This window comes from Ictidomys tridecemlineatus, unplaced genomic scaffold, assembly GCF_052094955.1.
Source record: "Ictidomys tridecemlineatus isolate mIctTri1 unplaced genomic scaffold, mIctTri1.hap1 Scaffold_54, whole genome shotgun sequence".
NCBI classification, from domain to species: Eukaryota; Metazoa; Chordata; class Mammalia; order Rodentia; family Sciuridae; genus Ictidomys; species Ictidomys tridecemlineatus.
In genome coordinates this window covers 972,867-994,678 of record NW_027523576.1, presented here as the reverse complement: position 1 = coordinate 994,678, position 21,812 = coordinate 972,867, and the positions used below count along the sequence as shown (strand labels likewise).

Here is a 21,812-nt window from a genome sequence, read left to right as displayed (position 1 = left end):
CCTGGAGCAGGAAAGGCCCAGAGCAGAGCAGAGTGTGGGCTGTCAGGCTGGCGGCAGGGTGGGGGGTGGTCCAGCAGATGCGATGCCCACTCTGTCCACAGGGGAGGTACTTACTATGTTCTTGCTGTCCTCGGCGAAGGTCACTTTGACAAACATGGGGTCCAGGGCAAAGCCCAGGTTGTTTTCCGTGTCACTCATGCAAAACTTCCAGCGAGGAAGGCAGGTCTGAAAAACACGAGCGCAGAGGGTCACTGGGCCCAGTCCTCCTTCTCCCAAGGCCTGGCTGGGAGGTGGCGCCATAGGAGGCCTGTGCTTCCCCCCAGAACTCCAGGGAGACAAACCTCTTCTGGCTACAGAAGTTACTTTAGGCCACAGACACCCCTCATGGCCACCATCTACTGTCTCCTGAGTACCAGCCTCTGTGCTTGGCACTTCACGAAGGTCTGCCACTGAGCACCCCTAGCAGGCAGGGATGGGCCACTGGACAGACAGGAAGCAGAAATTCAGTAAGGGCAGTCACTGGTCCAGTAGGTGACAGTGGGTAGGGGTGCCACAGGGATGGGAACTCTGACATGCCTGGTCCTCCATCTGGGGCTCCCGCCAACTCCACCTGGTCCTGCCTCCTGGAGGACACAAGGAATCTTGGAGGCACAGAACCTCAGGAAGCTGCCTGTCCACCTGAGCAACGGCAACCTTCCCAGAAGGCCAGGGGCCCAGCCCCATTTACAGCCTCCTAGAGAGAGAAGGCCACAGTGACATCACAAAACTTCAATGTCGGCTTTTTTTTTTTAATGTGCTAAGGATGCCAGGCAAGTGCCTCACCACTGAACCGCATGCCCACCCCAACCCCAGCTCTTTCCTTATATTTTATTTTGAGATAGGGTCTCTCAATGCTCATTGCCCAGAATGGCCTTGAATTTGCAATCCTCCTGCCTCAGCCTCCCCAGCAGCTTGGATCACAGGTGTGTCACTTTGCCGGGCTTAAGTTGGTTCTTCCTCAGTCTCACCCACAAGCAGTGCTAGCCCACAGGACACCTCAGTATGAACCAGAAATGGTCCTTGAGCTGCAGCTCCCCAGAGCATGGGCTGATAAAAGAGCACCGGGAGGGTTTCAGCCTCGCTGTCCCCCTGCCCGGCCATTCCTCCATGGACAGTGTGTATGACCAGGTGTGATGACCCTGCTTATGGAAACCAGTCCGGCTGCAGGGTCCTCTTAACCCTGAGGAACAGGCGTGACAACCAGCTTGGGGCAGCCTGCTTCACACCAGCCCTACTGTGAACAACCCAAATGCCCATCGGCAGACAGATGGATAAACAAAATGTGTTGTTTTTCTACAGCGACATACCACTTGGCAGCACGGAGGAACCAGCTACTCAGAGATGCCACAACATGACGAATTCCACAGACTCACTAAGCCAGGCGGCCAGGCAGACAGTGTAGGACTCGGCTGCCCATCTGCAGCACCTTGGGGAGACGCAGGAAGGGGCCCGAGGGCATGCCGGGTAACTGGGTCCACAGAAACCTTGTTTGTCCTGACCGGGCTGGTGGTCACACGCACGACTTCATTGTCACAAATCAACAAACTGTATCCTTCACCCACACTCTATACACATGTGTGTGCATATTGTTTTTAAGTGCTGGGGGTTGAACCCAGGGCTTCACACATGCTAGGCGGGCTTGCTTTCTTTTTTTCTTAATGGGGTGCTATGGATGGAACCCAGGGCCACCCTCACACCACACCAAACTACTCTATGTCTCAAATTTTTTTTTGAGACAGGGTCTCCCTGGAATTACCAGAGTGTGCCACCATGGCCAGGTATACTAAATACTCTATTGTATGTAAATTATGACTTAAAACATTTTTTTTCTAGTCAAGAAGGAAGGGAAGGTCATTCTAGTCTAAGTGTAGCCCCTGGATTCTGCTTAGCTGTCCCAACCTGTGTCCGTTTCAATGGCAGCTTTCTGCTCCCCTCTCCCTCCTGCCTGCAGCCCTGCCAGCCACTGGGCAGCCCACAGCTGGACACAGACTTGGCCTGGATATGCTGAGGCCAAGCACATAGTGGGTCAAAGCTAGGGAGTCTCCAACTGTGAGGCTTGGCAGAGGCTCTGACGGCTGGATCACGGGCAGATTCTTATTGTCTTCTGCCCGGTGTCTCTGGAGAAGCCCATTCACTTTACACACACGCATTTGTCCCCTGAGTGACTCCCCTGCTCGGGGACTTTGCCAGGTCTCAGGAATTTAGAGCTGAATCAACGGCGGGCCTGCCCTTGAGGACTCTGTGGAAATGCCCAGAACATCCAGCAGGAGACAGAGGTGCAGTAATGATGTCAACAGCCGTGACAGCACCGAGTGCCTGAGAGCCCAGGGTGTGCAGCCCGCACGCCTAGAATGCTCGAGGGAGACTAAGGGAGAGGAATGAGGCACAGAGAGGTTAAGTCACTGGCCCAAAGGGAGCACCCAGGGAGTAAGTGCTGCAGTGGGCTTGAGCCCAGAGAGTCTGGCTCCAGTGACTTCCCGCAAAAAGGCCACTCTGACTGCCTACGACAAAGGTTTTGGAATGAGGAGAAAACTCTTTGAAACAAGAAAGGGTCAGGCAGGTTCATCTGACGTGGGGGCCACCTCCGGGCAGAAAAGGAGGGGCCAGCAGGCCCCTGAGGAGGCTGTGCGACGTGTAGCCTCTTCACCGTAACCCGAGGAGCACCAGCAGGGAGTGGAGAGGGGTCCCTCCTCCCCACCAAGATCTGCGGATTGTAGGCAGGTAGCACGAGGACAGCCGGCCAGGCATGCAGTAGAAGCTTCCGCCTTTGGAACCGACTTTACGGCCTGAGGAAACGGAGCCCAGGGATCACCTTTTCACAGATGGGAAGACCGAGTCCCTGCCCCATTTAAGTGACCCGCCCAAGGCTGTGTGGTAAGAAGCAGAACCTCCCATTCAAATCTCTGCCCAGCCTCCCCTGCTCTGCAGCCGGGGCACTCCCAGCCATTCTCTGATCCTTAGGTACATGAGGGCAGGTCAGCCCTGGCACCTCCCAGGCAGGCAGGGCTCCTGGGCACAGACCCATCCCACCCATCTTGGTATTCCCACACTGGGCTTGAGGCCTGGCCCACGGTGACAGTGCAGGAGTAACTGTTTGTTGGATGTGTAAGTGAGATGGGGAGGCCTCATTCTTGGCATCAGAATTCTTGGCATCAGCTTCCCAGGCGAGAGGGAGGGAGGGAGGCCTGGAAGCCTCTTACAAAAGGAGACGCAGAGGTTTGGGGGCACTTAAAATGGGTGGAGCCTACTGGATCTGGGGCCTGGGACTCCTGCTCCCTGAGAGAACCTGGATCTGGACTGGGTTCCCCTGACCACAAACAGGGAGGATAAGAATCAGGGAACCCTCGTGAGCAGGTGTTTGATGTGTTTGATGCTTCTGGGGAAGAAGTCCCCACCTTTAGAGTCACAGTTACATAAGGAGAGCACTGACATCTCCACGGGGAAGCAGCTGGAGGGACAGAACAGAAACTACCTTCTCTGCAAACCAGCTGAGTTGCTAAGACTCCTCTTTGTGCTTTGGCTTGGCATAACCACCTCCTTCCAGAAGCCTCTGCCCACCCTGGGGGCCTAAGTCCCCATCAGTGTTCCCATGACCCCAGATGGACCCTCAGTGGCCTCTTCATTCTCCTCCTAGACTCAACCCTCGTAAGTGCCACAGCCCTGAGGGTACAGTGGTCTTACCAGCCCCAGGGCAGAGCACACAGTAGGTGCTCAGCATGAACCCAGGAATCACTGTCGCCGCTCACCTTCTTGGTCCCATACATGACTTCCATAACTTCTTGTCGGCGTCCTGAAAGCGCTGGTCAAGGAAGGAGCTCGTTTTCCGCACCAGGTTCCAGATCATGTAGTTGTTCAGCAGGCTGGGGAACAGGACGCTGGCTCAGAAATGCCCGGGGCTCCCGAACAGCCTCACCCCGGCCTCCTTCCTAGCCTACCTGGGGCTCGGTTGGCGGCTGCCTTCCAAGCACATGGAATGTAACTCTCCGAGGAACGCCTGGTGCTCCGCCTAGAACCCCCCAGTGTCCGGTGCAATCACTTGCATACCAGCAGTGCTCAATACATGCTGCTGCTTAGCTGCTTTGTGTCTGAAGCTGTGAAGCCGCTGCCTAGAGACTTGCCTGGTGGTGTATGCTACAGTTGGGAGGAGGCTGCCATTCCCTGCTGAAGGCCAGACAAGAAGTAGAGGCCTTAAAGCAGCAGGGGCAGGAAAGGAAGCTCTGGCCAGCCAGGTTTCATGAAGACAATTCCCATGTTCCACCCACAGGGCACAGGGAACCTATCTGTGGCTGACCAACTGACCATGCTGAGTCAAGTTTGCAAAGATGTTACCTTAGTACAAAGATGTTCACTATATTCAACATCTAGCCTCAACTGGAATCACCCTGAAAGTCTGACTACGGGGGAGGGTATGGCAAAGATTGCATGTACAGTTGATGGAATACTATGCAACTATAAAAATGATCCTCACAGAGGGTTTGGGATGGCACTGGAAAATATTCATAATGAAAGTCAAGGCAAGGCTTGGAGCGGTGGTGCATGTCTGTAATCCCAGTGGCTCTGGAGGCTAAGGCAGGAGGACAATGAGTTCAAAGCCAGCCTCAGCAACAGCAAGGCCCTAAGCAACTCAGTGAGACCCTGTCTCTAAATAAAATACAAAAAGTTTGGGGATATGGCTCGGTGGTTAAGTGCCCCTGGGTTCAATCTTCAGTACTCCTCCTACTAAAATAAAAATGAAAAGTCAAGGGAAAAGTAGATTATCCATCTAGTCACATTAAGGAGAAAGAAGAACTATAGATTGGAATCCTCTCTTCCCTCACACCTTCTCTCCCTGATATGCACACACACACAAACACCCCCCAAAATGACCAAGAGTAGTATTTTGAATAATTTTACATTTTTCCTATTTTCTGTATTTTTCAACATTTCTATAAGCCTTTGAAATAAAAAAATAAAATAAAATAAAAATCCCATAAGTATTAATCAAAAAAGTGGTATTGGCAGCGTCCCGTTCCATGCTAGGAACGTGTTAAAACATGAATCATTTTGTGTGATTCTCACGAATCCCCTGCTTGGTAAATGCTATCTGCATCTCCATCTTATGGGTGACAGTATGACCTCGACAAAGGACAAGGGACATGCCCACAGCTACACAGCTGGCTGAGGGCAGCAGGATTTGAAGCTGCCCAGGGGACCAGCAACCTCTGCTGCCTCTCGGGGAAGCCCACCAGGGTGCGGCGCCCTGTGTCCGGTCGCCCTGCCCCTCCTGCCCCTCCTGCCCAGCAGGGCTGCTGGCCTCACCATTTGTCCATGGAGTTGATGAGGGCAGAGACCTGCTCCAGGTAGTCCTTGTCATAGACCACGATGGGCTCTGACGCGTTGATCTCCACGGGGTGGAAGATGGCGTTGAGGAAGGGCAGCCAATTGATGGCCGGTGCCAAGGTCTGCAAGGGAAGGGGACAGCGTGCAGCTGGAGGGTGGATTCTCCTCAGCCCCGTCTTCGGGTGTCCCTCAGAAGGCATCATTGTGCCTCTGCCCTGGGACCACGGTGCAGATGGAGCTCCAGGATGAGGCTGGCTGGCTGGTGAGTGCTGCTGTGGACTACGTCCCCAGGAGCCAGAGGCAAACCACATCTGAAGCGGAACCAGGGTGGGATGAGAGGCTGCAGCAGCAGCAGGCACAGCAGCCACCACCATCACCATGCCCTTCCCATGCAGCATGTGCCACTGCCCAACTGACCAAGCAGTGGCCATAATTATCCCCATTTACAGAGAAAGACATGGAGCCTCAGACCCCTAACTATTAAGAATCAGGAGATGGGCTAGGTAGCTTTCCTGGTGTAGCTTTCTTGCTTATGAGCTGTGCAACCTTTAATAAATTAATGTGCCCATCTGTGCCTCAGCACCTCATGTGAAAAACAGGGATCATCATGACAATGAGTCCCGTATATCTGGTAACTGTGAGGGTCACACACAGAAGCCAGCACTGTCCAACTCAACAAGGGTGTGAAGAGAGAAGGGAAAGCATATGGAAATGGTAGGAGACCTTCAATAATACACAAAATTATAAGAGGTTATGAGGGGCAAGGGGGAGGGGAAAAAAGGGAGAGAATTGAACAACAGCAGAGGAGGTAGAGAGGGAAGATGGGAGGGAAGGGGGGAGGGGGGATAGTAGGGGATAGGAAAGGTAGCAGAATACAGCAGTCACTAATATGCCATTATGTAAAAATGTGAGTATGTAACAGATGTGATTCTGCAATTTGTATTTGGGGTAAAAATGGGAGTTCAAAACTCAATTGAGTCAAATGTATGAAAGATGATATATCATGAGCTCTGTAATGTTTTGAACAATCAATAAAAAAGGAAAATATGAAAAAAAAAACAAGGGTGTCAGCAGCAGCAGTCTGCTGCAGAGGATCCAACATTCAGGAGGGCCAGTGTTGTGGGGTAAACTGTAGTCCACAGGTGAGGCTGCCGAGGGGGGAGCTGGGACAGCAAAGTCGGTGATGACTGCAGCAAAAAGGGAGAAGCCTGCAGCTCAGCCCTGCACACACCAAGCCCGCGGCTCTTTGTGCTTGTTTGTTTTGGGGAGTTATTGGGGTCTGAACTCAGGGCCACTTTACCACTGAACCACACCCCCAGCCCTTTTTATTTTGAGGCAGCTAAGTTGCTTGGGGCCTTACTAAGTTGCTGAGGCTGGCCTTGAACTCTTGATCCTCCTGCCTCATCTTCCCAAGCCTCTGGGATTATAGTAGGCATGCACCATCATGCCCAGCGGCAGCTCTGTTTTTTTTTTTTTTTTAAGTATTTTTTTTTGGTGGACATGATGCCTTTATTTTTATTTATTTATCTTTATGTGATGCTGAGGATTGAATCCAGTGCCTCACCCCGTTAGGAGAGCGCTCCACCACTGAACCACAACCTCAGCCCCAGCAGCTCTGTTTTAAGGACCTAATATGAGAACCTGTACCCAGGGCTTTCCAAAGAGACACTTGGATTTTCATAACTATCAGCTCCCAACAGATCTCACTTTCCCTTTGGCACCCCAAGGTGCCCTGCTCAGAGGTGTGTCCCCCAACACCTCCACATCACGGCCAGCATCTCCTGCATCAGCAGCCTCCAGCTATGCGAGCTATCCCTCTTGAGGTGGCAGATTTTTGTTATGAAGTCCTACAATATTTTAAAAATAAATTGTGGTAAAATATGCTGCACATTTGTAATCCCAGAAACCCAGGAGGCTGAGGCAGGAGGATCTCAAATTAAGGCCAGCCTCAGCAACCTAGTGGGACCCTGTCTCAAAATGAAAAATAAAAAGGGCTGGGGATGTGGCTCACCCAGCTGCAGATGACTTTTGCAAGACTTGAACTCTGTGCTTTCCACTTCCCACCCCCACCTGTCTCTGTGAGTCCGACGCTGGCCCGAGCGGCCCAGCTTAAGTGCAAACACATAGAGATTCGGGCTTCAATGCTGGTGTGTGTCCCTTGGTGTCAGTTCCTCAAGCAGAGCTGCATAATGTGTCTGCTCTGTCCCTGTATTCCCCACACATTCAGTTATTTTTAGTGTGCAGTTTTACAGAACATGAGGCTTTGGGCTGCATATCTCGTCTTTTAGCAAAGACACCTCTACATGTCAATCACTTGGATGGGCATCTGACTTAGCCAGCAAATCCAGAAATTACGATCATCGCTTAAGACCTTCCAAAAGTGGCCCTGGGCCTGGCAGATTTCAAACTCCATTCTCTATTCTCTTGAAAGGGCAAAATGTAAGACAAATACGGGAAGTGAGAAATGCATTCCCTTCATACAGGAAAACCGTACCCATAAAGCCACCTAAGATCCACTCCCGCCTGCTGGGACAGGCAGTCAGTCACAAGACCCCCAATTCACAGAGGCTGAGTTTGCTGATCAGGGAAGGTGACTTTCCTGAGGTTATATGGTTTACTGTGGGGGTTAAATAAAACTCAGGGCACTCGTCTCTGGGTGTATTTGGCGGGGTGCTGGGGATTGAACTCAGGGCCTTGAGCAGGCTAAGCACAGGCTTTACCACTGGGCTCCACCCCAAGGCCATTGTTCCTGGGTTTATTTTTTTATATTTTTTAATTTTTTTTGGTTGTAGATGGACATAATACCTTCCCCTATTTATATGTGATGCTGAGACTTGAACCCAGTTCCTCACACGTGCAAGGCAAGTGCTCTACCACTGAGCCACAACCCCAGCCCCTGCTCCTGGGTTTAAGTGGACATCTAATCCATTGGGGAACAAACATCTCAAAGGACAGATGAGGCTGGGGACGGGGCGGGGGCAGCTCCCAAAGGCGGTATTGTGCTGGTACAAGTCATCGACCAGTTCTCAGTAGGGGGCTGACTGGTGTCATCCCTGGGTGAATGTTCCCACCAACACCAATGGCAAACCCTCACGAGGCTGGGAAGAGAAGAGCACAGTGGGCCCCGAGCCGGCAGGCACCAGCACAGCCCTGCGACATGAGCTGAGTTGACATGAGCTGGTGACATTGAGCTGGGCGTGAGGAGTCCTAGATCAGAGTCCCCAGCAGGAACCAGGGGCACTGTCTATCCTTTCCCTAAGATGGGGTCAGTGACCCTGCCCCCAGAGCTGACTGCCGCAGGCCTCTCAGCCTGGCCTCCCCCGTGGCCCGGAGCCTCCCCTCTCCCTGGCAGGAGACCCTCAGGCCAATCTCTACATTTCTGTGGCCACAGAATTCAGAGGTGTCTGATGAGACCTTCAAACTGGATCCCACAATCAGGGTCACCTGAATGCATGGCCTGGTGGCAAAGACCCTGGGAAAGTGGGTTAGTTTACCGAATGTCACCAGTTACAGGGCTCACGAGAGCTTTATGAACTGAGGTGGCGGATCCCTGGTGCAGGGTGAGGCATCAGGTGTGGAAAACCCTACTACTCATCACAAACCTGCTCATTCCGGGAGAGCAGAGTCCTGACAGGGCAATTCTCACAACTCGGAGATAAAGAGCCTTATGCTGACAGCAGGACGTCCACATTTCAGTGTCTTGCTTTAGTGAACTCCTGAGACGCAGGTGCCGAGATCCATCTCCATGGATGTGGAAGTTTTGTTTGTTTGTTTGGTTGGTTGGTGCTGGGGAATTAAACTCAGGGTGCTCGACCACTGAGCCACACCCCCAGCCCTATTTTGTATTTTCTTTAGAGACAGGGTCTCACTGAGTTGCTTAGCACCTTGCTTTTTGCTGAGGCTGGCTTTGAACTCACTATCCTCCTGCCTCAGCCTCCCCAGCCACTGGGATTACAGGTGCGCCTGGCTAATGCAGCAGTTTTAATGGACTAGGACACTCTGCCCTGACTCAAATCCCCTAGAGGCAGGCCTGAGAGCTGCTTCCCACACCCAGAGCCTAGGAGGACCGCTGCACACCAACCAACTCAGGCCTGAGGAGTGGGAAAGATGAGGGTGCTTTTTGGCTTCATTTTTACAGGAGAAATGGCAGAGGATAGGGCCGAGGCCCAAACAGCTTGCGGGACGGGAGGTCCTAGAAAAGAATGAGAAGGCCCCCCTCCACCCCTAGAGCAGCAGAAGGTGGCCCGACTCATGGCTCTGAATCCGAACTCCACTTGGGGCTAGCCTGGAACACCATTCTGTTCCAGCAGGTCTAGCCTTGAACCACACGTAAGCCTGGAGTCCCTCTCCTCGATTCATCTTGAGTAGGAGAAGAAAACAAATCTCCAGCTACCAGAGAAGAAGACACTCTGTCCCAGGGTGGAATGATTCAAGTTAATTTAGTGATAGGGACCTGAGAAATATCACCGATCACAAAAGCACAGCACTACTGATATTTACTTCTGGGATGCTACTTTTCCACGGCGCATGCCAGTTTACAAAACAAAATCTCATCTTCTGCGTCATGTTATGTCCTCATAACCCGAGGGCAGGCCAGTCAGGTTTTGGGGGCATCCAGGACTTCTCTAAATGTTAGCCTGTGTGTTTTTTTCATGCACACATGCCCATTTTTCCTGGGTGACAGTCTGTAGTTTTTGAGTTGTTCTCAAAAGACTCCATGACTTAAGAGTTAAGAGCCACTATCCCTGGTGAAGGCAGGGGTGGTGTCTCATTTGTCTCTGTTCCCGCACAGAACAGGTGTGAGCAGATGAGCAAGGGCTTTTTACCTGGAAGGAAACCAAGGCTCAGGGTGGGCTCCTCACCTGCCAAGGCCACACGGCTCAAGGTGTGACCCTCTGACTCCAGGCCCCCTGCAGGCACTGTGTGATCTTCAGCCCCTGCTGAAGTTATGACCTTTCCTTTCTTCCATGAAACAAGAGAGTGAAAGCAATGGGGAGAGGCTGCCCCGGGGCAGAATCTGCTGGCCATGCCAGATTGATGTCCATTCTCTGAGCACCATGTCAGAGCCGTGAGGCGAGTGCTCAGGCCAGGCCCCCTGCAGCTGGGGGCGAACTGCATCTCCCTCCACCTCCCGGCCTCAGAGCGGAAAAACAGTGCCAGATGGTGCCCAACACAGGCTGCCGATCTCCATAACAAACCGCGCGAACCACTCACCCTGCCACCAACCTCCCTGGAGACCCGAGGGGCAGCTGTGCCACCAGAAGGCTGGGCTTTCTTGCCTCAGCCCAGGTCTTTGCATGGGCTGCACCTGTGCCTGGGAGACCCCACCCCCCGCAGCCCTCAGGATAAAGTGCGTCTCAAAGTCCAGGATCTGCTGCATCGGGGTCCAGGTGGTGCCCTAACCCCCGGGCCCAGCAGCCTCCCAGATGGACCATGTAGTGCAGGTATCCAGTCAGCCAGGGACTCAACACTCCCAAACTGCTGCCCATTAGGCCAGGGTGGAGCAGGGATGGCTGTAGCCCTGTGCCTGGGGCCAGAGGGACACACACTTCACCCAGGAAAACCAATGGAAGCACGACTTCCAGAATGAAGCCCACGAGGCCCTGCACACACCAAGGTCCCTGCAGGGCAGGTGTACACTCAGCTTCCCCAGCCCTTCCCCACCGGGCCTCAGTCCCTGCTTCTCTCGCCCACAGCACTAGGAAGGGAGACTGGGATTGTTTCTTAGTGTCCCCACCAGACCAGAAGCACAGGAAAGCGGGGCCCAAGTGGCCCCTGATACATCTGTCAGATGGAGGAGGAAAAAAGGGAAGGAATTTCCTCCTCGAAAGAAGAGGGAAAGGATGGGAGAGAAGCTGGAAGAAGACCGACCGGCAGTGGAACCCACCGCAGGTGCAGGGTCTGCCCCAGCAGAACAGCAAGGGCCACCAGGCGCTCCTGCCTGAGGGCAAGGAACAGGGAGATCTGTGGGACCACTCTGCTCATTCCTCGGAGACCTCCAGGGCCCAGGACAAGCGGGTCAGCAACAGCACATGGGCCAGAAAGAAGGAAGCAGTAGGAAGTCCACCCCAGGCCCTGGAGGCCTGAGCAGCCACCAGGGGGAAGCCTCGGCAAGGCTGGCCTACGGAGGAGACAGCAGGTCTCCGTTGAGTCACACCAGTTTCACAGAAAGTACAGGTCTGACTCCCAGTTACACCTCTGGATATCGCCTAGGGACATGGTCAAAAGCTGAGCCAAGCCTGAGTCCCAGGGCCAGCGGCCCTGCCCTCAGGAGCCTCCGGGCCCTGACCATGTCTCTTCATCTCCTGTTCAGCAAAGGGAGAAGCAACGTCGGAATCCACACCCCACCTTTACTCAGTGCTCGGTGCTGGATGACTGGGAGCTGCTAGGGAAATGCTGTCACACGAAGCAGCCCGGCGAGGGAAGAAGCCTAGCTCTGGAGTCCCTTTGCACTCTGTGGCCACCAGCAGGTAATCTTACTTGTCTGAGCCCCAGTCTATCTGTAACCTGGGCATAAACACCTCCTTCCAAGGGTGGCTTTAAGGTCATGATGAAGTGGGTATGACCCCTCCCCTGAAGAGCCCTGTCCGACTCTGTGTACTCCAGTGGCCCTGCCCCTGCAGTAGCTGGCGCACAGGGTACCTGCAGCTCGGCGGCCGTCACTTTGTGGTAAATGAGCTCCTCGTCCCGACGCTTCTCCTGGGGGATGGTGATATTGGCCAGCGCTGTCTGAAAGTCCAGGATCTGCTGCATCTGGGGCCAGATGGTGTCCTCATCTCCCCAGCCCAACAGCTTCCCCAGCTGGACCATGTAGTTCAGGTATCCCGGCAGCACCTGTGGAACCCAGCACCCCAAAACTGTCTGTCAGTGGTTGCCACCTGCCGCCCAGTGGGCCAGGTGAGGCCGGCCCAGCTGCGGCCCTGTGCACGGGGCCCAGGAAACATGCTGGAAAACAGCTCTGGAGAGGATTCTGGCGCTGTGTGTATTCACTGGTGTCCGTGGCGCTCCTGGTAAAGCCCACCGCCTCTGGGCACACATAGGTCCCTGAGGCTGGCCCCTGCTGCTCTGGCCCTGCCTTCACGGGTCGTCCTCAGCCATCTTCCTGTTCTGGAAATGCACCTTTTCTGAACCACCCTCTGCCACCACATCCCTAGAGCTTAATCAAGTCCTTTCTCGGCTCCCTCTGCCCTGATCACAATGTATACAGTTGGCATCTAGTTGGGTGGTCAGTTAAGTAATGTCTCCCTCTCCTACTGGACCTCGAGCCCCGTGGATAGGCGAGTGAACCTCAGGTGGGCCAGGCAGGGGAAGGGAGAGCTGTGAGGGGTTGGAGGTGATCTGGTTGTGGCTCTGGATCTCCCCACTTACTGGCTGTGTGACTTTGAACAGGTCACTTCTGTCTCTGAGACTTATTTCTTCCTCTGTATAGGGCAAGGTAAAATGAATATCCATTTGACAGATAAAGCAAATGATGTTCAGAGAGGCTGAGTGAATTTGGGGTGACTGGGAGCGTTAGAGGTGAGGTATATAAAAGGTCTGAGACCCTCAGATGGTGGGGGCTGCTACTGCACCTCTCTACAATGGGGACAAATGACACCTAACCCCTGCTCTTTGTGCCCACAGTGCCTGCATATGAACTAGCGAGCCTGGGGGCATCCCTCCCCTGACTGGGCTGCCTGTTGCCCATCAGGAAAGTGATACCCCTGTGTTCCCCCAGCTTCTAAGACCTGCCCAGGTATGCTGTGGGGGACATGGTGGGAGAACCACTGCAAAGTCCCACTCACCTTCTCGTTTTCAGTCTTGTTCAGGTAGTAATCTCTGGAGGGCAAGCCCAGGCCAGACTGGTCCACCTAAAGAGGGAGGCAGAGTGAGAGGAAGGCCCTGCTGCAGGCTTGTGTGTCTCCTGCGGCCTCTGCCTGCCCCAGGACTTCTCACACCAGGCACTGAGGACCAGCTCAGGTCCGAGCAGGAGCACAAGCCGGTAGCCGAAGTCACAGATGGGATCACTCAGTGATAAGACAGACACGTTCCTGTACACCTGTGGGGTCAGCTGCAGAGACCTGGGCCCTTCTGAGGGCTGGACAGAGCCTCCTTCCTCTTCAAACACCCCTTGGTCTCAGCAATGCACTCTACTTCTCTCAACCCTTCCCAAGTGATGAGGAGCCAACACAGGTGGCTTAACCTTAACCCAAGTTACTTAACCTTTCTGATCCCCAGGTCCCTCGCCCAGAAAGTTAGGGAGATAACACCTAACCTTCGGAGCTAGAATGAGGATTCAAGAGGACAGTGTCAGTACAGGGTTTTTGAGAGTGGGGCAGGCAGAGGAGGGTCACTTCCTGATGGCTACCATTGGAACCTTCTGGCCACACCTTGACTCAACCTGGGTAGCTGCTATTATAGTTCATTAGGATGAAAAGGAAAGTGTACCTCAGTGAGGTTGATGCTTGTAAAGGTCACACAGTGAGTGAGTGGCGCAGTTGGGCTGAGAACTAAGCCTTTATGACCCCTAATCGGCTCTCCTGGGTGTGCTGATCCTCAGCCTTGGGCAGGCTCTGGTGGGAGAGATGGACCAAAAGCATTCCAAGCAGCACCACAGAGCCAGAGGCTAAGTGAGGGGACAAAGAGGTGGCTACAGCTGTGCCCAGGAGTTGATATCACTTGTCATTTCTGTGGCCCATGATGAGCTGCCCACCGAGATGGCTAGTCTGCCCTCTCATAGTCTCTTGCCTGTAAAAATCTCACTGCTTGGGGCTGCCAGAAATAATCCCGGCTTAGAAACCAGAGCCTGCTGCCACGGCCCAGGGCAGGTCTCCCTCCACCCGAGGAGGCCACACCCTTTGCTTCCCTGGCCCAGGCCTGCTCACCTGGATCACATTGCTATTGGAGTTCTTAGAGTCTACACTGACATAGACGGAGAAGAAGGGTGAGGTTCGGTAGTGGGCAGTGACCACCTGCAGGGTGTCCTGGAAGTTGTCCTTGGCCCAGGGACTTGTGATATTCCAGCCTCCAAGCTGGGAGAAGGCAGAGCAGATAGGGAGGGGAAGGTGGTAAGGAGCCTGTGTGCAAATTCTGGTTCTGCAGCTGACTTGCTCTGTGACCCTGGAGCAGTCATCTGACCTCTGGGAGCGTCCAGAGCAAATGAAAGGGCTTCTGACCTGTGACCTGGAGACCCACGGAGGGAGCAAAGACTCAACCTTAACAAATGAGCTGGGAATCCCAGAGACTTTGCCCCCTGTGCTGTTCATTTGTTGGACAATCAATCACACGAACGTGATTACTATTAAGACATAAATCCAATTGTGACTACGGGAAATAAGGCTCTGTATTTTGAAAAAGGCTGATAAGCTAGGGTCTACCTTGGTCTCTCTCCAAGTTGGGACTTAAAAGAAATTCTCTTTGGTCCTCCAGGATTGGCACACACTGGCACATGGGGCCTGTGCCAGAGAGGAGGGACTGGGAGAGTCCCCATGCTTGCAGCAATACCTTCCCCGAACTGAGATAGGATGGCGAGCCCTTGAGCAAGCAAAGGGTGGCCAGAAAAGCCGCAGCCATCTCTGTCTGTGCCAGGCAGCCTGGCCGGAGGGAAGATTTCTCCTGGGCTCAGGAGCAAGGCGAGGCCTCCAGCCAGCAGGTCTGGCTCTGTTGCTGGCCTAAGACTCCCTGTTGGTTTCTCTGGAATAACACACACCTCTCGCACACTCAACCCACCTCCTGAGGAAAGGGAAGTGGCAATCCAGAGGAAGAGATTCCCAGTGAATATCGTCCCCAAGGCCCACGCAGATGCACTGAGACACTTAGATGTCCTCAACAGATGCTGACACACAACCCCACACATTACAACAGACAGTCCCCCCATGCACAGACGTGCATGCACACGCAGTGGCAGACAGACTGGCTGCGTGTTCCAGCTGGGTGCGGAGGCTGGAGGTGTGGGCTGGCTGAGCACCAGTGGGCCTGAGAGCTGCAGCCAGAGGGGCTGGCAGGAGGCGCGGCAGGAGGGAGGCCAGAGTGTGTCCCAGGGACTCACCTTCTCAATCAGCTCCATCAGGGACTAGGCCCTGAGCTCCTCTATCCTGGTTTCATTCATACATGCGCGGTAGTATACTTGGGCCTTCCTTTCTGCCTCACTCAAGCTGGCTGTGGAATTTTCTAGAAGGATAAGAGATAGCAGATATTGAATAAGCCCCCATTTACCTGCTGGGGATCCCCAGGCAAGTTCCTTTTGGAGCCTCGGTGCTCCCCACTGTGAAGCCGTCAGGGCAGCTGCTGTCAGGGAGCAGCCAGCCCCAGCGGGTATGAGTGCCCCCATCCTAGTTGGGTGCAGATCAGGAGGGCATGCCCTGTCTCTGCCCATCTGCTGATCAGGCCTGAGGACCTGTCCCTGGCATGGCAGCCCGGGCCCACCCAGCAAGACAGTCTGCATCCCTGCCAGCCAACGTGTGGCAGGAACTCCCCTGCCTGGTGCTGGGACAGAGCCATGTCTCGGCTTCAGATCACAGCTCACTTTCCTTGTGAGAAACACTGGGGTTGAGTGAAGCCTGAAAGGCCTCATTCACTGTGAATTGACTTTCTGCTTCCTCCTCGGGGGGCCAGGCGTAGTCAACAGACCTGCAGACGACTCCAAGGGCTGTTTTCCCCGTCCCTCCCCAACTCAGGCCAGCAGCACCTCATCCTCTTTGGTTCCCAGACCCCCACCCACCCACCCACCCACCCGCAGACTCCCTTCCTATCCCCCCTGTCCTTAGCCCCTGGTCCAGAGCCGCCTGCTGAAGGCCACCCTCCTGTGTGAACACAGCACGGAAGGTCCCCATCTGTACCTGACGAGTTTGAGTACTCAGGTCCCCAGGACCTACTATGTGCTGGGGCTTCTGGGTCTGCATGTTTGTCTCAGAGCTTCACTCCAGACCACGTAAGATTCCTGGCCCCTGCGTCCATCTGTCCAGCTTGCTCCCACCCTGGGCTGGCCACTTGTCCTTCTCTCAGATTAGTTGCTCTCTGACTTTAAACCTCTTCCTTTGCTTTCTCCCAAGATCTCTCCAAACCCACCTCCTCCATAGGCACCTTTCTCGCGGGCCTCTATCGACCCATCCATCCATGGGACGCAGAGCAAAGGGTTGCTCTGTGCCAGGTACTGTGGGTACTCTGGGGCCAGACAACAATGTCCTCAACCCCAGGAGGCTTCGGCATGGGACCCTGCTAAAACCCCACTTGCTTCCATACTTTCTCAGTCTATTTTTTTTACCCAGAACCTCTCCTATGTTGCTCCTTCCAGAACATTCTCAGCACTCTGGGCACAAAATTAAGACCTGCTCTCTATCCCCAAAGAGCTTATAGTCTAGCGGGGACATAGATGTGCCAAGGAAGGAACACAGCACACAAAAGTGCTTTAACACTGCAGAGGCTCTGGAACACAGAGAAGCACCCCCCTCTGCCTGGGTGTGGGGGGGCCTCCAGAGGAGGTTCTATTGGAGCTGGGTCTCAAAGAGAAACAAAGGCGGTCTCCAGGTAGAAACAGGGCAAAGGGCACTGGGTGGAGGGAGTGGACAGCGTGGGGCCAAGGAAGGAAGCAGGAAGGGCTTGCTGCTAGAAGGAAAGTGTGTGGCATTCGCTGGGTGCCAAGGGCACGAGTCACTTCCTGGCCAGTCTTTAATCAGCTTCTCCAGTTCTCAACCCAGAAGGCTCCCCATCCCTCCATTCTGGCATAAATAGCACCATGGTTATCACTGGTCAGAGGGCATCAAGCCCAGTCTAGCTGAGATCTGGGAGGTAGCCCCGGAAAGGCCACTCAGCGGGCTGGACTGAAGACAGGTCAGAGCCAAGAGAAGGCCCTGAATGAGAGATGGAGGTTAGGGGCTTGAACAAGGAGGGGCAAGCCTTGCCCTGGAGACCAAGGGCTGCTGCTGGGCTCTGGAGACACCTGTGTGAGGCTTCCTGGGGACAAAGGAGGGAAAGGGGGCCAAGCTAGGGTTGCTGCCACACCTCCGACTCAGGAAGCAGAGCATGGGGCGGCAGAGGGGAGTCCCTCACCCCAGTGGCCTCAGCTCTGTGGCAATGCTTTTCCCTTCCCAGCAGCTAGGCTCTTGGAAGGACAAGCAGGAGAACTGTCATCATTTGCCAGGCCCAGAAGCTGCACCTCACCATCCACATCTGGCTCCAGTCATGACCCTGAATGCCAGGGCCACTGTTAGGGGAGGTGCTCTGTGCACAGCTAGAGGGCCTGGCATCTCCCTCCTCCAGAGCCCAAGGCCACCCAGATAAGAGGCCCACGGAAGGCTCACCAGGAACAGCCTGGCTGTGCTAATCACAGCACATTATGAGTTCCAGCTTGAGGCTGCCTGTCCCTTCCTTCCCTAGCACTTGGAGGTCAACGACACTGCCTTCAAGCATGGCCTCCCTCTCTCCTTTGTTGAGAGGTTCCCCAACCAAGCTCAAAGTTCCTCCAGCAACCTGGGATCCTACTCACTGGCTTTCCCACAGCTGTGGGTTTTTGGTGGCCACCAGGCTGGGTGTGGAGATGCACGGATCTGTCCGAGGAAGCTGGCAGCCCAGTAGTGAACAGATGGCAACTAAAGTCACAAGAGTGTTTGATTCCACACAGGGGAGTATGAAGAGAAGGTGCCGGAAGCCATGAGAGGATGGTGGGAGAGGCCTGGGAAAGTGGCCAGAGGAAGCCCTGCTTGGGCAGGAGGAGGCTGACATGGAGCGGGAGTGGGGCTGTCTCGCCCCACATTGTGTCTTAGTCATCCCTGTGTCCCCAAAACCTGAACAGGCACAAAGTAGGCCTTCAGCAACATGTGCTCAAAGAAGGGAGCTCGGCGTCTGTGTTTAACAAGGCAGGATGTCACCTCAGGGGAGGAGGGTGATGGGGCTGGTGCCTCCCAGGATTTGCATGGAGAGGAAATGCAGGTGTGTGCTGTGCTGCGCCCCCTCCAGGGGCACCACGCCTGGACCCCGCTTCAGCTCTGGCTGGGGCAGGAGCCCTGGTGGATCCTCTTCCCACCTCTGCTTCCTGGGGCCCCCGGATTCTCCCACCCCTCTCCTTCCTCACTCAAGAGCTCCAGGGATAAGTGCTGAAGCAAGATGGCCAGGTGAAGGCCACTGGAGTAGATCAGGTGGGCCAAGATGGGGGCGTGGGCCAGCAGAGGAGGGGTGAGAGTGTCAGGAACGGTGCCAGGCTTCTTCAGCCTGGGCAAGCAACTGCCTTTACCAGAATGTGGAGCCCGGGAACCAGTGGTAAGTGAAGAGCGTCGGTCTGAAGTTCAGGTTCAGACACCTGGGGATCTCTACCACACCCCCGAGTGGACCTCTGCCCTGGGCCTCAGCCACTGACTCGTGCGACCTCCAGTAAGTTACCCAACCTCTCACCTATTAATTGGGTGTGGTACTAGTAAGAGCCGCAGTGGGAACTGTTAGGATGAGATGTACACACACGGCCACACCCACACAGGGGTGGCTGGTCCCCAGAGAGGCTTAAGTGGCCTGGGTTCAAATTCCAGGAAGCCCAAGCCGCTGTGGGCTCTGCCCTCCCAGGCAGGCACCTCCCCTCCCCTCCCTGGGCCTAACCTTCTCCCTGTCTCCCAAATGTGAGGATGATGCTGAATCCCCATGGGCTGTCCACGAGATCTCGGTGCAGGGCCTGGCCTGCAGCAGGCACCAGGAATGGCAACAACACATGGTATCCTTATGTTTTTTTTCCCTGCAGAACAAGGCGCCTTCTTTATCAGCTCCCGCTTTCCCTGAGACTTTGGGGAAGTTTCTGGAACTCAGGGCCCCAAGAAGGAAGTATCCAGGCAGTTGGAAACTCTGTGGTCTGGTCTCAGGCTGCCAAACAATTTCTATGCCCTTGGGACCCCAGAGTAGCCCTGTCCCCAGAATGTGCCCCGCACGGAGCCAGCATTTCAGAGACACAGCCTGTCACAGAGGGCAGGAGGATGAAACAGCAAATGCGGGAAACCTAAAAACAAAACCATGAGTGATGACACAGGGTGACCTGATTCGTTGCCAGATCAGTGACGTGGACACATCTCATGCTGCTGGAATAGCGTACATGTGTAGATTGGTGTTTGGGATAGAAGGAAGGAGGCTGAGAACTTTCCTTATGATCCCGGTATTGCTTGAATTGTTACAAGCTTGCATTACGTTTTTTTGTTATGCAAAAAAAAAAAAAAAAAAAAATATATATATATATATATATATATATATATATATATATATATATATATATATATGATATTGTAGATATTGTAGAGTAAACCTGGCAGTACCAGCTCAGGCCCTAAGAAGCCCTTGGAAGACTCAACAGAGGCAGTGGGTCGAAGGAGTCTTGAAGGGCCGGGTGGGGGCACTCTAGAGACTGGATCCAAGCACAGTGGGAAAGCCTCAGGCAAGGGCCAGGCTAAGGAGTGAGGGGCCTGTCTGTTGGCTTCCACGATGATGTGAGGTCACACTTTTTTTTTTTTTTGGGTACCTGGGACTGAACCCAGGGTCGCTTAACCACTGAGCCTCATCCCCAGCCCTTTTTATTTTTCATTTTGAGACAGGATCTCACTAAGTGGCTTAGGGCCTCGCTAAAGTGCTGAGGCTGGCCTCGAACTTGTGATCCTCCTGCTTTGGCTTCCCAAGTGGCTGGGATTACAGGCCTGTGCCCCTGTAACTGGTGAGGCCACACTCTTGTCTCCCCTAAGTCCACAAGGTAGTGCTTGTATGTCTCTTGGGGGAGAGGCAAGAGTGCAGTGAGGCGCCTGTGTTCTGAACAGCTGAGGTCGCACCCTCTAGCCAGCAGGCTGCAAGGAGGACACACCACAGTGGCCCCGGGCCTAGTTCAGCCCACCTGCTCCAGGTCTCTGGATTTCCTGAGGGGCCTGGGGTGAATTCACCCATGAAAGAAACACACGGCTTGCCCAAGCTCACTTGGCACATGGATGGTAGTTGCTGTCCTCTGGACCAGTGGACGCTATCCTTGCCGGCACTGCAAATATCTTTTCCTCTGTCCATCTAGAAAGAAGTCTGCTCCGGGTGACCTCAGAGGAGCCTGAGCACTCTCTTTTGTTCCAGTGTCCACTCAGGTAACAAGGCCCCAGGTATCGAGGCCCACAGGTGAGGGGCTGTTCTAGACTAATCCCCAGGAGTAACCCTGATGGGGACGGGACCCCAGGATGTGCCTTCCAAGCCTCTGGTCAGTGTGATGCGAAGGTGATCCCAGTACTGAGTCATGCCTAGGCCAGGGCTTGGCTGGCCTGCAAAGCTTGGTCAAGCAGCCACTGCAGATGGGAACCGTGAGGCCGGAGGCTCTGCTCAGCCAAACTCTTGAGCAGCATCACTCAGGGCTTGTCGGTGGGGAATCTGACTTCAGGAGAGCCAGGAGACAAAGGACAGAAATTTTGAGGCCCCATAGCTGATCCCAGCTCTACCTTTTCCTGGGAAATACACTTCTTTTGTCTTTGTGAGTCTCGTCTGTAAAATGGGAATATACTGGTGCCTACTTGAATGTACCATGGGAATAAAATGAAGTAACCCAAGGCCTTGGTGGCGGGGACGTGCCTGTACTGCCTGCTCTGGAGCCAGGTCCGCGTCAGTGCTTCCCTGAGAAATAAAATAAGCAGAGATTCTTTCCCTTAGAGCATCCTGATTAACCACATGAGCTAGACGCCACTTCACAGGTGGAGAGCTGAGGCCTGAGAGGCTGGTGGCCCTCTGCAGTCACACAGCTTGTCAGGATGAAGTCCGGTTGGAACCCACCCCACCAAGAAGGGCGCCTATGCCCTGCTGAGCCCCCGGTGGGTGCCAGGCCCTGTGCGTGGCCCTCTGAACCACACGTGCCAGTCAGTGTCACAGCAGCCTCACTCCCGGTGGCACTGGCTCCTCCATTTCACAGAGACTGGAGCTACAGTGGAGAGAAGCAGGTCACTTGGCAACGGCCAAGATCGCAGGCCAAGGCCACCAGACTTGGCAGCTCTCTGGTCTGCCTCCTGATACCATCAGCCCCTGGCCCTGGGGTCAAGGGTTTGATGGCCTGGTGCCGGCTGTTCTGTGCCCAGCTCAGAGCAGCTTTCCATGTACAACGGGACTCTCAGGGACACGGTGATGTAAGGCTACAGCCCAGGCCTGGAGGCCACTCCTCATGAGCCCTGCCACCGTACAGGGAACAGGACAGGATGGATCCAATCTTGGCACAGGTCTAAGGTCCTCCCAGTAAGAATCAGCTCCAGGCCAGTGGGAGGCCAGCGCCCTTGACCACAAAGCAAAAGGAGTGGTTCTGGGCCTAATTGCCCATCTTTCTTCCTCCCCCCCTCGATGCTATCTGCCCCCCAGAGCACCAGCCCCACTCCATTCTGGAATGAAGGTATGTTCTTGGCAAAATTATTTCACATTTCTGAGCCTCAGTTTCCTCATCTGTAAAATGGGAACGATAATCCCTAAGTTCCAGGATGTTAATGAGAATTAAAGGGGCAGTA

The 21,812-nt window shown here is 54.3% G+C and overlaps 1 long non-coding RNA gene and 1 pseudogene across 2 annotated transcripts in view; one reads left to right on the top strand and one right to left on the bottom strand.

Moving 5' to 3' along the window:
• The window catches only part of LOC144373993 (endothelin-converting enzyme 1-like), a 71,240-nt pseudogene that overhangs the window by 13,600 nt on the left and 35,828 nt on the right, over positions 1-21,812 (bottom strand). The window contains exons 6-12 of the transcript XR_013433524.1: positions 15,386-15,507; positions 14,223-14,369; positions 13,143-13,208; positions 12,001-12,192; positions 5,338-5,480; positions 3,786-3,899; positions 115-225 (exon numbers count right to left, since the gene is read on the bottom strand). The product of XR_013433524.1 is annotated as an endothelin-converting enzyme 1-like (transcript). The remainder of the gene's footprint in view (positions 1-114; positions 226-3,785; positions 3,900-5,337; positions 5,481-12,000; positions 12,193-13,142; positions 13,209-14,222; positions 14,370-15,385; positions 15,508-21,812) is intronic.
• LOC144373995 (uncharacterized) lies at positions 11,572-12,041 on the top strand. The gene is made up of 2 exons (XR_013433526.1): positions 11,572-11,828; positions 11,965-12,041. It is a non-coding gene; the product is annotated as an uncharacterized LOC144373995 (long non-coding RNA).